Raw genomic sequence first — 16,126 nt, 5'->3', positions numbered from 1 at the left:
CTGGAAGCTGCTCTGAGGTCTCCACGCAGCTTCTCTTCTCCAGGCTGAACAGCCCCAATGTTCTCAGCCTGAATCCATATGGGAGCTGCTCCAGCCCCTGCTCATCCTCGTGGCCTCCTCTGGACTTGCTCCAACAGCTCCATGTCCTTCTTATGTTGAGGACCCCAGCCCTGCACACAGTGCTGCAAGTGGGGTCTCACAAGAGCAGAGCAGAGGGGCAGGATCACCTCCCTCGACCTGCTGCTCACGCAGCTTTTGATGCAGCCCAGCACACGGGTGGTTTCTGGGCTCACGCACACACTGAAGCAGCTCGTGTTCAGTTTCTCATTGACCAACACCCCCAAGTCCTTCTCCACTGTGTGCATACGGCTCTGAGCTGATGCAGAGCATCTCCAGGTGATGCAGGCAAGGGGTAGAGGGCTCTCCAGGGAGCTTCTTCAGCCTCTCCCTCCACTCCCCAGTGCTGTGGGTCCCGTATAGGGTGGTGAGGACCCGCAGTGCTGGATGCAGGGTGCCACGGGATGGTAACACATCACCCGCTGGCTCATTCCCATGGGTGGCTGCTCCTCCATGGAACCTGTGCGGATAACGGAGCGGAGCTGTGCAGGAGGCTGCCTTCCCTTTGCAGCGTGGAGCGTACCGGTGCATGCTGGAGCTGGCGCAGCAGGTGAGGGGATGCTGTTAGTGGCTGCATGCTCATCCCTTTGGATCCTGAGGGCTGGACCCTGCGGTGAATCCAGCCCTGAAGCTGCGGGGACGCGTGGCTGACCGGGAGGGGCCATGCTTCTTGTCACCCCCGGGCTGCGACCGGCGGGGTGCGCTGCGGGACCTCGGGGGACCCGGACTCGATCCCGATCCCGGACCCGTCCCCTCAGCGCCAGGCACAAAATGGCGCTGGGGGGGGTGGGGTGGTGGTGTCGGTTGATGGGGGCAGCGCTCTAGCGCCCCCTGCCGGGCGGGCGGCTCGCTCCCGCTTCCCCGCAGACAAAAGGCGGCGGCGCCGGCGGCCCCGCCCTCCCTGCGCGGCGCCAACTGCGCATGCGCCGGGGAGCCCGCTCCTTGGCGGTGGGGCTGGGGGGGGCGGGGGGTGTATGTGTGTGGGTTACGATGCGCGCGGCGCATGCGCGCTCCCGCGCCCCCCCCATCAGCCCCCCCCTCCCGCCGGCTCGGCGAAGGTTCCGGAGCTCGCGCGCGCCCCCGCCCCGCCCGCGCCGCCGCCACCCGCGCGCTCCGGTGCGGACTCCCCTGCGCGGCAGGTACGGGCTGGGCGGCGGGAGCGGGGGGGAACGGACCCGACCGGGCCGGGCGGGGGGGCGCGGGGCGCTGCGGGGCACGGACACCCGCTGTGCCGGCGGCGTCCCCGCGCCCAAAGCGAGAAACGGGCGAAAGAGGGGGGGGAGAAGCCCCGCTAAAACGCCCGAACGTGGCTATTTCAGCCCCAAAACCGCCGCGAAGGGGCGTGTCACCGCCGGTGCTGCAGCAGAGCGAGGGGCGGCCCCTGCGGCAGCGCGGCCGCGGCTGCAGGTGCTGGCGGGGCGGGAGCGGGGGGAAGAAGGGCGTTTTTCTGCGGTCCTCGCCCGTTTTCGCCGTTTTCCTGGCCCGGTCCCTGCGGCGGGTGCGGCCGGGGCTGTGGCGGCGGGGGGCTGCGGCAGGAGGGCGGGCAGCGCCTTCCCGCCCCGGCGCGGTGCCATCTTCTGCAGCCGCCCTCGGGGAGGGGATGGGGGGGGGGGGGGGGGGGGGCGCGGGGCGGTTGTAATTAACAACGATAAATTAATTGATAATAGGAAATCGTGAGGAAAAGGTGGCTTAAAAAACGGAGCTGTCCACGCCCTGCCCCACATTTTGGGGGTGGAAGCGTTATGGAGGTTATGGCACCCCAGAGTTTGTGCCCTGCTTTGTGCATCCCCAGGGCAAGGGGTGCTGGTGTTTAACGTTAACGGTGGGTTCCTGCCCTGCTGAACCCCGGGGTGTTTCCCTGCCGGGCTGGGGATGCCGCTGCCCCACGGGTTTGGGGCTGGGGTGCTGGCACTCGCTGTAACGGGAGGTGTTGGCAGGTCCTGGATGCGCCCTGCACCTCCCCAGTGTCACGGTGAAGTTGCTCCTCTTATCCCTGTCAGCAGCCTCCTCCTGTGCTCGCTGTTCTTGTCCTAAAATCCCCCCAGGCGGGGCATGGGGCTGGCCCCGTTCTGGGCTTTGCCCTTTTTCCCTTTAGTGGCTGGGTATGTCTTTGTTTTAAATCTAACTTCACAATGTGCAAAGGGAAGTTTTCTCACCAGGTGTTCCCAGGCACGCTGTGTGGCACCCCTGCCTTGGAGCAGTTAAAGCCGTGAGGAGCAGGAACAGCTTATTCCAGGTGAGGGATGGAGATTGCTGCCTGCATCCCTGTCTGCCCAGGGGAGGATTTGGTCAGGGAAGGTTGGTTTAAGCCCTGGAAATGCAATCCTGTCATTTGTTCGCAGAGGGAAGCTGCCATCACTTTAAAGGGAGTTTCTCCTTCCATTTGCTGGTGGTACCACCACGCGAGGTGCAGCTCCATTTGCAGCGAGGGGCTGGTCTTGCTTGGAAACGGTGTGGCTGGAAGGAGCTGCTGAGATGAGCTAAGCTGTCACTCCAGCTATTTGCATGCAGCGTATTTCCGAGCTGCTCTGCGCTTCTCCGTGTGGATCTGGGCAGATGTCGAACGTGTGTCTGAATGAGGGGAACAAAATTCACTACTGAGAAGCCTTAATCTGGTGTGTTGAGCAATGGCTGCCCTCTTACAGCCAATGAAGGGGTTTTACCTTTGCTGCCAGTACCTCAGATTTGGAGTGTTTACTGGGTTTCCTTCTGCAGTTCAGGTTTTTTTGCCTGTTTTCTCAAGGTGCTCAATCACAAGAGGTCTCGATTGGGCATTTACAGGCTGAGCCTGAGAGAAGGAAAATGAAAATCTCATTCTCTCTAGAAATGAGAAATAGTCTAACCCAGGCAGAATCACAGAATGATTTGGAAAGGATCTTAAAGCTCATCCAGTTCCACCCCCTGCCACGGGCAGGGACACCTTCCACTAGAGCAGGTTGCTCCAGCCTGGCCTTGAACACTGCCAGGGATGGAGCATTCACTTTGTTTCCTCTCGGTATGCAAAATGCTTGGTTTTTACCCCAAGGTCTATAACTTAAGGAGGAAGGCAAGGTGCTGGCTGGCTTACCTGCAGTGCATAGAGGTTTCCAGGCAGATAATTCATACCTGGTACAAGTACTGCATTGTCTCATTCACGCTCTAGATAGAGGAATGGTGTTTGGAAGGGGGCGTATGGCTGTGCCATACTTTCCTGTGCATCCCCCAGTATTAGCAGAGGTACCTCATGATGCTGAATGCCCCTGGAAATGAAGGCTTGTGTTCAGGGCTTTGGAATTACAGTGCAGGTGGGGTTTGTTGTTTGAGACCCAGCTCTTGTGCTCCAGGAAAACGTGATCCTGTCCCACAGGCTGGGTGCTTGGGTCTCCATCCTCTGTAAGGCTTGAGTGCAGCATCAGAGGATCTTAGGACAGTTGGGTCTTGAGCATATAGACCTTAAAATGAAGCACCTGGTGAGCTCTCTTTGGTTTAAAAGGTTATGAGGCCATTAGTATGTGCATGGAGGTGTCCAGTGCTGTGGGTCTTGTCTTCATTGTGCACAGCAAGATGGCCAGGAGTTGATGCTTGAGAAGCCTGAACTGAACCGGCTCTGCCTGTGTTGGTGAGTGACAGTGCAAAGCGTGGCTGTTGCCATTTGAAGACTTTAACTGGAGGCCAGAGAGGCCCATCTGGTGAGCTCTGCTCTGGAGCAGCTTGCTGCTGAGCTGCAGCATTCCGGGCACTTGTTGCAAAGGTCCCATCTGACGTGACCGTGAGACAGATCAAGGTGTTGTGGGGTGTGCTCGGGAGAGCAAGGCTGTTTGCTGCTCTGGAAGGGGCAGGTGGCATCACAGATAAGATATGCACCGTTATCCTTCATCAGCTGGGATTAGCTGAGATGAGGACAGAAGTGACGGGGCCTCTCTGTGCCCTGTGGGGAGCTCCCCTGGGGAGGAGGTGGGTGCAGTCCCTTCAGGTGACAAGATGCAGGTCACAAGTGCAATAGTGTGGGGTTTATGTCTCTCCCCCCTCATTACTTGTCCTTTTCAAGTTCTGTGTTAAGTATTTACAGGTCAGGCTTCTAATTTAGTCTTCCTCACCCTGCATCTGTGTCTCACCTTCCAGCCTCTTTCTTCCCAAGTTCAAACTGTCCCATTCCCTCTGTGCTTCATAAACTGCACTTCCAGCAAGACCCAGTAAACGTATTTATCTGTCCTGAACAAGGAGTGCTGCAGCTTTCTCATTTCCTTCCCAAAAGCCATGGGGAAGTCTGTTCCCTGGCCAGGAGAGCAGTCCTCATAGGATAAAAATGAGGGAAATGCTTTCCATGCTGAGGCTGAGCTTGGTGGATCTAGCCAGGGACACTTGAAACATGCTCGTAAGGTGGGTGTCCTCATCTGCTGCCTTTCATGTTCCTCTGCTTCCTTTAGAAGAACCCTGTTCTTCATTGCATGCTTGTGGATCTGGGTTGCAGCATTGTCAAAGTGTTTGGTAGCACCTCGCTCCCTGTGTATCTGCTGAGCAGTTCTCACTGGGTGGTAGCAGGGAGCAGGGCACATTGCTCCTTGATGACATTTATATCCTCGTGGAAGTTGGGCTTTGCAGCATTGTGGGGCTGTTAGAAACAGATGGGGAAAGCCACGTTCAAAATGCTTTTGAGATGGTGTGTGTGCTGCTTCCTCTGGGAGCCTGTGGCCACCAGCACAGGAGGAACAAACCCTCCCGACACAGGCAGTGGCCCCACTGGAACCGCTTTGCCCATGGGAGTGTCTGGGTGCTGCTGTTTGAGATGCAGGTGCTGGGTGTGCCCGTGCCCAGGCTTCCACACAAATCCCTTTTGGATTGCAAAGCGTTGAAAATGGGATCATGAAGCAGCGTCTGAGGGTGGTCCTTCCCTTTTTTCCCCAGTAGGAACGTTATTCAAAAGCTGGAATTTGGGTTGGGTTTGCCTTGAGCAGAAGAAACTCCTGCCAGCCCAGTGTGCTGATGGGGCTTGCTTGTGGCTGTGCCTTTGGGGAGGGTGCTGCTAATCTGCCTGTAGCAGTGCTCTGACACTTGATGAATTAGGCAAGAAAGAATTGGGGCACTGGCTTCCACCCAGCTCCCAGTATCTTCCGCTTTGCTTAGCCTGCTGGCTGGGGAGGTCACTGGGCTAGTAGGTTGGCTTCTTGCTTCCTAGGCTGTGTGCTGGCTGGATGTAGGTGTGGGGCTGGACTGAGAGGTGGAAGCTTGTACTGAAGTGCCCTGGACTTGGGACAGACTCCTGGGCCCTTCATCTGGGTGGTGTTGAGAGGGTGTGCAGTGCGTTTGGCACATGGCACAGGTTTGGAGGGGTTGTGGCTCTGCATACAGGTAAAGCAACAGCCCCTGAACAGCAGGGTCCTGTGTTGTGCTTTCTGCGTATACGGCTTGTTCTAAGGTCTGCGGAGCAGCACTGTGAGCCCTTTCCTGACGAGCAGAATGGGCCTCTCTGGCTGTATTAGGACAGCTGAGACTGTTAAAATCCAGGATGGCGTGTGCCTGCCCCATAGCCGGGGGGAGGGCGAGCCCCAGACTCAGCATCCAGGCTGTTCCCAGCCTCTGTTCAGAGAAGCTCCAGCTGATGTCTTGGGAGGAGGACAGCGGCTCTCAGGGGTCTCTCACTGATGCTGCGGTTGCATTGGAGCTGGGCTGGCTTTCTAGGTTTTTCTGCCCATCTGGTCTAATTTCTGCTTTCTATCTCAGGAGCTTTGCTTGCTTAACCAACCCCGTGGTGGGCTGGTGTGGTGTCTGGGGCTCACCCAAGGCCATGGCCTCGCTATTGGGGTGCTCATCAATGAAGCAGGCAGTGCCCTGGTGCACGGGGTGCCAGCAGAGCAGTGCAGAGATGTTCCCACTCGTCTTAAACTCCCTGGGAAGGGATTTAGAGCGAGTGCTCCTGGGTAGAGGTCACCGGGCTGTTTGGTGTCAGGCAGCCCTGCCAGACCCCTGCAGGGCACCCTCAGCCGTGCCAAGGCTGCAGCCCTTGGTTTGGATCACTGCTCCGTGCAGCATTGCTCCCGCCTGGCTTTTCAGCACAAGCAGCCCTCAATCCCGAGCTGTTTTAGCAGATCACCCCAAGATGTGGTGGATAGAGCAGAGAATTGTGGCCCTTTAGGTAACACCTTGTGTGGCTTTTAAGGTGGGCACAGTTCTGCTCTGAGGGACCTGAATCTCTGAATCTCCTCTTGCAGCAGGATGAGTATCCTCCATCTGTGAGTTAGAGCTTTGTTTCGCACTGAAATCTGCTGGTTGTAGGCTGTTACTTAAAGTGCCTGTGGAAGCATATGCAGTTTACACTGGAATCTGGAGGCTGGAGTATCTGTGCCTTTAGACTTGAGTGGAATTTCTTTGCAAGTCTAATGAGCCCTTCAGGCTCTTCAGAGATCAATCCACTGCTTTTCCCCTTTCCTTTCCAAGCTGTCCCATCAATAAGAGCAGTCATTACGTGTGGTGTGGCTCCTGGTTTCAGTGTCTTGTCTTTAATTATCCAAGCAAAGGCAGCACCAGGGGATACCTTCTGTTAAGCTAAAAGGATTATCGCTGCAGTTGGGCTAATTATTGCCATGTTTGCAGCCTCCTCACTGCCCTGACCTCTCTTCCTAGAGCAGGTATTGCTGTTTGTCCATCCCCTGTGCCTTCCCTCCATGCTCTTCCTGCCTTGCTGCAGGGTGTTGGTGGGATTGTGCCATCCGTGTGCAGGGAAGGTGGATCTGTCCCGGAGCTGTCCCGGTTGGCTGCTCGGTGTGTGTGTTCCTGCAGGTGAGCTGCAGCTCCGCTGGCTGAGGATGCTCTGAGGCACATGGGGAGGACAGAGCCTGATGGAGGTTGTTGCAGATGATGTGCAGTGTAAGGGACAGATTATACTAGTCTGTAGGAAGAAGGACTATATTAAACCTTCAACACTTACAAGGGGTTTCATCGCCTCTCCTGTATTCAAGCCTTTGAATACGGTGTGACTTTGCCATGGGCTGCAGTTGCAGGACTTTCTGCCACTCAGCAGCATTTCACTTTATGGCTCCCCGTCAGCTCCTGTCCCAGGCTGTCTGCCTGGAAGTGCCTGATGTAATTTCAGATGGATTTCATCAGTGTGTCAGGTCACTTGCTGCAGAATGAAATTCTTTGAGGTGTTTGTAAATGGCTAAAAAAGGAACTCCTAAAGAAGCCTCTACCCTGTGCTTGAGCACGTCCGGCTCAGAACATGCACGTTCGTTCAGAGTGCTGAAATTCTTCCCTTTGCAGGAAACATTTCATCTCTTACTTGATCAAAGCTTGACTTAGATCCTGGGTGCCTTGGTCTCACCATGAAGTACGTGTGTGTCTTGCTCACAAGCATCTCTGCTCCTCCTTTCTGCCAGATGTCACTTGATGTGAGCTTCCTGGTGCAGGGACCACATCTGGCCAGCTGTGCACGTGCTCGGCTGAGCTGAGGGCAGAGGAGGTCTGTCCCAGTGTGGGTGGGAGGGCTGGGACTGGTGTCTGCGCAGTGGCGTCAGAGCTGCGTGTCCAGGCTGACAGCTTCCTTGCGCTGGCTTTATAGGTGACAAAACGTTCCTGTCCTGGTTTGCAGGGCTCAAGGTGAGGGTGTTCGTTGTGTAATTAGTTTGAGGGCACAGCGATGACAGAAGGGGTGTGCTGGAAGAGTCTGTCCCACGAGAAGGGATAATCCAGTGGGATGAGCTTCCTGGAGGTTGGTTTCTAGCTCTGGCCTTCAGTGAGCTCTGGGCGTTGGGTGTCAGTGCAGGCTGGCAAGAGGGGCCTCTGCATCAAAATGCAGCTTAGCTCTGAAAGAGTGCATATGGTCAGGAGTGAAGGAAACCCAAGATTTGTAGCTGTAGCTTGTGACCCACCTTGTACAAAGTGCTGAGCAGCTCCCTGCAGGTGCTGAGGATTTTATTACCCTCCCGCTGCAGATCCTGGGTGTGATGGGTGTAAGAGTTGCTGGGACTGAATTACCTTTGTGCTTTAAGGTGAGACCTGCGGTGAAGCTGGTTTGTGTGGCTGTGTTACACAAGTGGAGCTTCGCGTCCTCTCCGCTGGTACCTGTGTTTTGTGGTGTCAGACATCAGGCGTTAGTGAGCCTAAAGCTGGGATTTAATCCAAAGTCAGAATGGCCTTTTGTGGTTCGTTTTCAGCTCACACTTACTTCACCCTGAGCAAGTTCTGCCCTCTGAAGTTCCTCCTTACCTGCGGTTTTACCTGCTGCCTCATCAGCACAACAACCGATGCTGCCCTGGAGCTCGCTGCAGGGGGTGTGGAAGTAGCTTTTAACAAGGGACATCTCCAAATTGGGCAGAAACCGAAGTGCCTTTCCCTTGGCATCTTCTGGTGCAATGCTGCAGAGCCCGGCAGTCAGGTGTCACAGAAGTATTAAATGCTGCTGTTGGGAACAGGAAGGAAAGCAGGAATAAAGTCCAGCTAAAAGATGTGCTGCTGCAGCTGCAGCGTTGCCTGTAGCCACGGCCCGTCAGTGAGCAAGAGAATAGGTTCAGAAAGGATGGGACTGAAACGGGGTGTTCTGGGCTTCCAGCGTGGGGAATGTCTCACCTGCAGCACTGTGAGCTCCATCACTGCCTCTTACTCCGTGGCTTTGTCGCCTGCTTTGCATGAGCTTTGCCTTTCCCTGCTTTACTGTTAGCTGAATTTCCTCACCAGCTCCTCCCTTCCCCCAGGTTCCTCCAGGCGAGAGGCAGAGCCGTGAATACTGTTGAATGTGAAGGCACTTATTAATGCTTAATCTCTCAAATATGGCACTGCTTTTACTGTGTCTAATAATAGGGTTTATTGTCACGGCTGTCTGAGGTCCGTGCTCAGCTCCAAAGCACGTTTCCTGAGTTATTGTTGCTCATGTACTCCCCTTATGGAGGAGCTTTTGACTCCGTGGGCTTGTTTGCTCTGTCAACCTCCAAGAGCCTCTCGGTGCTTATGTTCCTAAATAGAAGAATCCTGTACTGTGGCTGTAGCTGTGTTTGTGTGCAGATCACAGAACCATGGAATGGTTTGGGTTGGAAGGGACCTTAAAGCTCAACCAGCCCCAACCCCTGCCACGGGCAGGGACACCTTCCACTAGAGCAGGTTGCTCCAAGCCCCTGTGTCCAACCTGGCCTTGAACACTGCCAGGGATGGGGCAGCCACAGCTTCTCTGGGCATGATGAAGAGCACCCTACCAATGCTCATGGCAAAACAGCTTGAGGCAGCCTGGGTGAAGTACTGGCAAGTCCTTGCTGGCAAGAGGGAGCTTGGACAGACGTGGGTGATGCTGAAGGGAGATCAGCGTGTGTAAAATGAGGTTTGGAACCGAGTGAAGTCCTGTAGTCTGTGGAGAAATGCCCTGAGCTCTTCCCCTCTGTGAGAACGGGCAGTTCTGTGGGACGGGCGGTGGGGCTGTGGTGGGGTTTGCTTTGCTCCTGCCTCCCCTCGGCGAGGACAGAAGCGGCATCTCGGAGCGGCAGCGAGAGCTGCTGCCTCCCTCGGTAAGGCTGTGACAAAGCGCCCTGGTCTAGGTGTGGCCAGAGCCTCTGCAAGGACCGTCTCTGTTCGTGCACTGAGATACCAGCAGCCCTGTTCATTCCAGCCTTTGTATTGGAGATTGAGAGAGCGCCCGTGACCTTATGAACGTGAATGGGTCCCTCGTAATCTGAGACCAGGAGCAACATTATTTTAAGCAAGAAGTAAGGCTCTGCAGCACATGTGACAGCAGAGCTGCATTCAGAGCTGAAAGGATAAAATCCCTGAGGAGACTGATTGCACCTCTTTATTTTTAACAAATGTAGTGGGGAAGATTGAGCCTGAATTCCTTGACTTGGGGCAGTCTGAAATTCAGGCAGTTTCCACCTTTCATCCCTGTGGAAAGGACCATTGGCAGCAGCCGGGCTTCCAGCTAGTTCCTGGGGAGGATGAAAGGCACATGGATTCTGATTTAATTTAAACTTGCTCCTCCTTTAGCCTTTGGATCGGGAGGGAAGATAATGGTTTTCCAACTCTGGCTGAATTTATGGCCTGGTTCCCATGTGAGTTGTCACTGCTCGCCCTGTCTGCATCTGCTTTTGTTGCAAAGCTGCTCATGAGCTCAGTAAAACTAGAATCGAGACAAGCCAGATTGCTACCTGATTGCCATCCCCAGTGGCCCAAACTGGGCCAAGACCAGCTGGAGAGAGACATCCCAGTGCTCAGCAGGGATGTGTTCTGTGTATAGAGGTTTTGATTTGCTGCTCATCCTCACCTGACATTCTTTGTCTTGTGCCTTAGCATGGTGCAAACTGTGCTCCCTTGTAATGAGAAATAAAGGTACAAATGAAGCTTCTGTTGGGTTTTTCTTTTCGAAGCAAGAGCTCTGCCTCTCAAAGCCTGATAACTTGTGCTGGGTATTGGGAGATGCTACTGCTGCCCACTGCACTGCTCACTGTTCATCCGTGGTGTATGAAACCCGGGGCTGGAACAGCCACCAGTCCCCATGCAATAACATGACAAGGGAGATGTAAGAGCAGCAGAAATGCTTGATGAATGCCCTATTGTTTGTGTCATTTGGCCTTAAAAAGAAAAAGACGACATTCAGGAAACATACTCTTGACTTTTGACCTCATCTGGAATGTCTCTTAGTCATGAAAAGGAAAAATGATGCAGAAAAGCTAAACAGAAGCTAAAATTCTCCCCTTTGAGCCCTGTCTTGTTGCACAGTGACTGCTGGGTGAGGGCAAGTCCTGCTAAAGCCTGAAAGCTCATGAGATCTTTCATGTTTGTTTCTTTCTAGGGTAAGAAACCACTGTCAAGAGTGTGTGACTCGTCTCCTGTATTTATAGAGAGACTGTCCTGGTAAGGCATCCGCTGCGTTCCAGTGCTGTCAGTCATCCTTGGGATGCTGGAACTGGACACTGTGGGGCCAAAGGCTACTTGGTGCCCAGTCTGGGTATCAAATGGCTAAAAGTAATGGCTTGGTGAAGTAAGCACTGTGGACAAGCTGTGTGGTGAGGGTTTGTCACGGGTTGTGTAAGGACCTGTGTTCCTGCTGCAGTGGTAAGCTGTGGTTTTCCATAGAGTCATGGAATGGTTTGGGTTGGAAGGGACCTGAAAGCTCCTCCAGTTCCAAGCCTCCAGTTCCAGTTCCAGTTCCACTAGAGCAGGTTGCTCCAAGCCCCTGTGTCCAACCTGGCCTTGAACACTGCCAGGGATGGGGCAGCCACAGCTTCTCTGGGCACCCTGTGCCAGTGTCCCACCACCCTCACAGGGAAGAGCTTCTGCCTCAGAGCTCATCTCAGTCTCCCCTGTGCATCTGCAGGCTCTGCAGCCAGGAGCTCTGCAGACTTGGATCCTGTAGAAGTGAAACAGTGCTCCCTGGGAAAACTCACCTGACTTGGCTCTTCCCTGTCACTGGAAGAGCGATGCCAGCCACGGTGGCATGGCAGTAGCTGGAGCAGATGGTGCTGTTGTCATTGTTTCAATGTGGATCCATGTGTTGAAACAGCTCAAAATGACTAAGAAATGGAGGCCAATCTGAGAAGATACCTTGAATGTTCTCCTTGCCCTGAGAAGATCTGCAGCATTCATGTCCACAGCACTGTCCTGGTTCAGTCACTCTGGGCAGGATCACTCACATTTGTAAGCTAGAGCTGTGGCAGGAGGAAGGTTTTCTATTTTAACATCTTCATTACTGTGGCAGCATTGAATATTCACAGAGCTTCTGTCGGGGTGCAGCAAACGTCAGCACTGTGAATCAAAGAGGAGCAGCAGAGATCAAAGCAATAAACACGTACCTTGTGTCTTGACACAAGCTGGAGGCAAAACCTGGAGGTGCTTGAAGGTGCAGCTGCATGGAGGCTAGTGCTGGCATCCCACACCTTCACCCTCTGCTGTGTTGGTGCTCTAAAGCCGGGGCGAGATGACCCATAGCACCACTGTCACACACCAACTCTGCTTGTATGGGTTCAGTTTCTGTTGGTTTAGTGCCTCGAACCACCTCCCAGTGGTGTGGAGCAGTGCTGGTGGTGTAAGGAATAAGGACCAAGCCTGGCTTGTGGAATTGCAGCCTTGCTCTGCCCACTTCTGAGGCAGGGGCCTCGCTCTTCGCGTCTTTCCACAGTTGAAACATTGCTGCTCTGAGGCCGAGGTCTCGCTTTTGGGCCCTTCCTGTGGTGCTGCACACATGCACACATTGCTGCGTTGGTTAAGGTGGAAGGCAATACCAAGGGCCTAAATTTTCAAGTCCATTTACAGCTGTAAGTGAAGTTTTCTTCTCTTAAAATGTTCTTAATTTAGGAATCTTCTGGTTGCACATGGATCTCAGTGTCAGCATCGTTTCATCCTAGCACCAAACACAGCAGCATCGTCTGCCTTTGCTCGGGGGGAGGTAGGGAAGGAAGCTGGTGTGCTGCCTGCTTGCTGCCTGCACCGAGGCTCTGGGCACCCTGTGCCAGCGCCTCACCACCCTCACAGGGAACTTCTTCCTTATATCTAACCCAATCTTCCCCTGTTTAAGTTTAAACCCATTCCCCCATTAGGTAGATATTAGGCTTTTCCACCGTTTTCTATTCATCAGATAGTTCCTGGTGCAAGCCTGAGTGCTGGTGAGCAAACCGAAGCCTGCAGCAGCAGGGAGGATGCTCTGATTTCCTGTGGGTTGGGCTGAGCCTGGGATAGGAAAAGTCAAAGAGAATTAGCTGGTAAATAAGATCTCCTGCCTTCTCTTTGATCCGCTCTACATGTTCAACTGCTTAAAGGCTTCCCAAGCAAGCAGGATTTTGAGAGAGGAAGAACTTATCCACCCAGAGAGTATGTCATGGCTCTGCGAAATGCAGGATGCTCTAGCAGGGGGTGGGGGGAAATCCAAAGGTAGCTTAGTAAATGCTGCCAAAGAGGCTTCTCTTCTGTTCACAGGGAGCCTGCTGAGCAGACAGGGCAAGCTTTAAAACTGCTGGGGCTTCCTTTTGCTGCTGTGTAAGCCCCTCTGATCAGAGCTTTAATCTACTAAAGTTAGTGGCCTTAGAGACAGCCTGATCTTTGCATCGTAGTATGGGACAGGAGGGGTGAACCAGAGTGCTGACACCCACCGTCCCCAGCCTGCTCCGTGACAAGGTTTTACATCCCTGCTCCCCTTGCAGGGAAGGTGGGGATAGATCTTGGGCAGAAGCTCTTCCCTGTGAGGGTGCTGAGGCGCTGGCACAGACTTTTCCCAGAGAAGCTGTGGCTGCCCCATCCCTGGCAGTGTTCAAGGCCAGGTTGGACACAGGGGCTTGGAGCAACCTGCTCTAGTGGAAGGTGTCCCTGCCCGTGGCAGGGGGTTGGAACTGGATGAGCTTTAAGGTCTCTTCCAACCCAAACCAGGCTGGGATTCTATGAATATGGGAATAACGATGTCTTTGGTAACCATTTCGTGCTTCTGTCAGTAGTAATTGATGCAAGTTTAGGGTTAATATTCCTACATTGCAGAACACTTGTGTCTGTCAAGTGATTCCCAGCACATTCCTATCCTTGGAAGATGCCACCTTCATGGCGCCCTTTGGTTTGGACAGAGACATGCAGATAAAACCATTTCCCATCTGAGCCCAGCTACTCTTGCAGCTCAGGCTGGAGTTGTGTCCCTGGATAATCTGCTCTCCTAATTGCCACCCTGCTTGGAGGCAGCTGCTGGACTGGGCCTAAGCTGCTTTGGGATGGCAAATTCTGTTAGTCTAATTCTCAGCAGCTCTGAGGAACTCGTCAGCATGGGAGCATCCCTTGGCTTTTCTCTCGCGTGCCCTGCAGACCTTTGCCAGCTGGTGACCCCAGCAGTCAGCTCGCAGAGCTCTGCGCTGTGGCTTTGGAAGGGCTGTTCACTGACAGCTCCCCGAGTCCTTGTGTCTTCGAACCCAGATTTTCTCTTCCCTTCTGATGCTGTTTGTACAGGATCGTGGCATTTCATCGCATGGGGCTTCTGTGCCCTCTTGCCACGCTCACCTTTCCCCATCTCCTTCCCAGACCTGGTAGTATGCCGTGACCTGGTGTGGGAGTTGTTTCTTGCCTGGTTTCAGGCACCTCTGGGTCCCAAGTGGGTGTGCATGAAGCTAGTGTGACCAGCCTTGCTGTGATGAGGCTCCTGGGCCTCCAAGCTGTTCTGCTGTGAACCCAACCCCACCTCATGTCTGCCTGGGAGATGTCCTGCTCCCAGAGAAAGGAGTCAAAAGCTCCAGGCTTCCAAGGAGTCACTTAAGCTATAACATGGGGAAAATGGGAGGAAAAAGAGCAAAAAGCAGATGGCAAAAGGTGCGTTTTTGAGACTGTTTCTTTTTCCCCTCCATTGTTGTAAAAGGTATTTGTCTGCCTTTGAACCTGAAGGAAGTTTTTCTAGCTTTTTCCAACTTGGAACTCCATGGAATTTCTCAGCTCCCTGCATATTAGTGCCTGTGATTAATGAGATCACCATCCGTATTCCTTCCTCTGTCAGCTTCTCGGAAAAGCAGTGCTTGGAGAAGTACCCAAAGATGAAAAGGAAGCTGCTTATGAATTATGAACAGCCTTTCAGGCTGATGCTGCTTCATGGGGCTGTCACTCCATTTTAATGGTGTAATCCAGATGGACTAATGCTCTGTTTAAAAGCCTGTTTGTGTTTGATCACCTTTCAGAGGTAACACTCAAATAGCTCATGTTTGGTGAGTTTTCTAGGAGTGAGCGCTTCCTCATTAGTACTGAGGAGGAGGAGGGCTGTGCTGAGCACACAGCACAGGAGCCAGGAGGCTCCGCTCTGCCTGGGTGATGCTTGGCCCTTCTGTGGCCGGTGTGAGAGGTGGTTGGAGCGGGTGGTGAGTACCGGAGCGTGCACACCCAGCCAGGATCGCTCACTGCACTCGCCTCCTGCTGAAATCTCTGTTTTCTTCTACTGTGTGGCTGTAACCCCCCTGCGCTGCAACAGATCTGCCAACACCTCCTTTATTTTGGGATTTGTGCGTATGTAAATGGAGCCATTCCCACACTCGTGATCCCTGGAGCTGCGCAGTCGGGACTGCTGCACGGCCAGGCTCTGCCTCTGTGACTGGGATAATCCCGGGGCCTGCTGGAGCGTGTCCCGTTGATCCCGGTGCTGTGCCTGGAGTGGGATGCAGCTGCTGACCCGTTCCCTTGGCCGGGCATCGTGGGAGCACCCGTCTCCTGGCACCAGCGTGGTTGCGGGGACGCCTTTTTGTGCTCCTTTGTGACAGTGCCGCTGATGTGGTGCGGCGCAGATGACACGGCGCTGAGCACCGCGGAACCCCCGCTGTGTGGTACCGGCATCTCCGCCACTGGGCCGCTCTCAATAGGGTACGTTGTGTTCAGCCTGGCTTTTATTTACCTTTTAGTGCAGAGAAACCTTTTGCCAAGGGATTAAGACTTTGGGGCTGCCTGACTTCATCTGGGATCTCAGTCTTGCCGGGCAGAGAGTGCTGGAGGCGGTTGGTGGTGGTGGCAGCGGGGTGAGGGCTCTGCTGCGGCTGTGCCGGCAGTGATGTGTCCTGTCTGCGCTCCAGAGAGACGCCAGGATCCCTCTTTGCTGCCTGTGCTGGAATTGCTGCTGCAGACAGGGCCTGGGGCTGCGTGGAGGCTCGTGGTCCTCAGCGCAGAGGGGTCACCAGGCAGCAGGAACATGCTGCTTTATGGGAGAAGTTTCTTTCCAACACCCGGGGCTGGTTTATGCCTTATAAACAGGGCTTAAAAGTGATCATGTATTTCATTCATTTATTGACTTAATTTTCTTTTATAGTTCTGGTTTGCTTGGGCTTTCCCTGTTCTCCTTCCCTCCTTGCGAAGCAGTAGCAGTCTGTGTAGCCGTCGTCATGGTACTCTGGGAGGAAGGCTGCAGCAGTTGGTTGGTTTGGAGCAGCGTTCAGTGTGGGCTGTGCTGGGGCAGGGGGTTGCCGTGCACCGAGCTTTACTCCAACGGTGCCGCTGCTGCTGCTGCCAGACCAGACCAAGCCGTTTTACTGATGCCTTCAAGCCTTCGAGCTGTTTGGAAAACACATCTGCAGGATGGGCAGCGGGGGAAGAGTAGTGCTTTAATTCTGGCTCGGTT

At 54.2% G+C, this 16,126-nt stretch overlaps 1 protein-coding gene across 24 annotated transcripts in view; it reads left to right on the top strand.

The window, feature by feature from the left end:
- Positions 1-311: 311 nt before the first annotated feature.
- The window catches only part of MAPT (microtubule associated protein tau), a 49,186-nt gene continuing 33,371 nt past the window's right edge, over positions 312-16,126 (top strand). For 8 of the 24 annotated variants that reach the window (XM_030508679.1, XM_030508668.1, XM_030508687.1 and 5 more), the window contains exons 1-2: positions 1,066-1,256; positions 2,277-2,353. The gene's annotated coding sequence lies outside the window, so the exon portion shown is untranslated. Of the gene's footprint in view, positions 668-942; positions 1,525-2,276; positions 2,354-2,465; positions 2,733-10,859; positions 10,924-16,126 lie in introns of those variants that run through there. The other 16 variants (XM_030508680.1, XM_030508686.1, XM_030508684.1 and 13 more) reach the window with 9 other exon arrangements.

The sequence above is a fragment of the Strigops habroptila genome, chromosome 19, assembly GCF_004027225.2.
Source record: "Strigops habroptila isolate Jane chromosome 19, bStrHab1.2.pri, whole genome shotgun sequence".
Lineage (NCBI taxonomy): Eukaryota > Metazoa > Chordata > Aves > Psittaciformes > Psittacidae > Strigops > Strigops habroptila.
This window is presented reverse-complemented; position numbering and strand designations above follow the sequence as displayed.